Source organism: Periplaneta americana, unplaced genomic scaffold (assembly GCF_040183065.1).
Source record: "Periplaneta americana isolate PAMFEO1 unplaced genomic scaffold, P.americana_PAMFEO1_priV1 scaffold_36, whole genome shotgun sequence".
NCBI lineage: Eukaryota > Metazoa > Arthropoda > Insecta > Blattodea > Blattidae > Periplaneta > Periplaneta americana.
In genome coordinates this window covers 1,771-2,500 of record NW_027185517.1, presented here as the reverse complement: position 1 = coordinate 2,500, position 730 = coordinate 1,771, and positions in this window count along the sequence as shown.

Here is a 730-nt window from a genome sequence, read left to right as displayed (position 1 = left end):
TCTATCTTGTACCAACAATAAAAACATGTTTTTAATTACTTTTAATTTGCACAGTCATCGTACGTAAGTACTTACGCGATATTCTGAAATATAGGGGTTTTTTTTTTTCATTGTAGAGATGTAGTTGATCGTATATACAAGTCATAATATAAGACCAAACGAACCAAACCTAACCAATCACATGTTCGTACATGTAAAGAGTATAAGCGGATTACGAAGGGAACTACCTCAGCGCTAGTTTAGCCAATTTCTTTCATTATTGTTTGGAATACACCATGTAATGTAATAATAATAATAATAATAATAATAATAATAATAATAATCAGGTGATAACCTGAGTTACTGCCAATCTCTCAACTGGATTTACAAAAATTGTAGGTAAATCAACATTGTGATTTTCAACTAAACTCAAAACATATTGAAACTGGTCAGGTGAGAGTCTGAAATATTCCTTAAATTTTGTCGCCGATTTTATAAAGATGTATCATTATCAATGCGTTAAAACAGAATTCTGTAAACCTATAACTGAATATTACATTAGTCTGCAGCTTGTTCCTTTTATAATACGCATGCGAGATTTTGATATCCGTCATCTACCTCTTCTAGAAAAAAATATCACCTTCATTATGTTGGATTTATTCATTATAATATTTAGGTTATGTCCGTGGCCTACATTAATTTACTTGTCCATAGGTAGCAGATGAGGGAATAAACAAATGGCAATCAACAG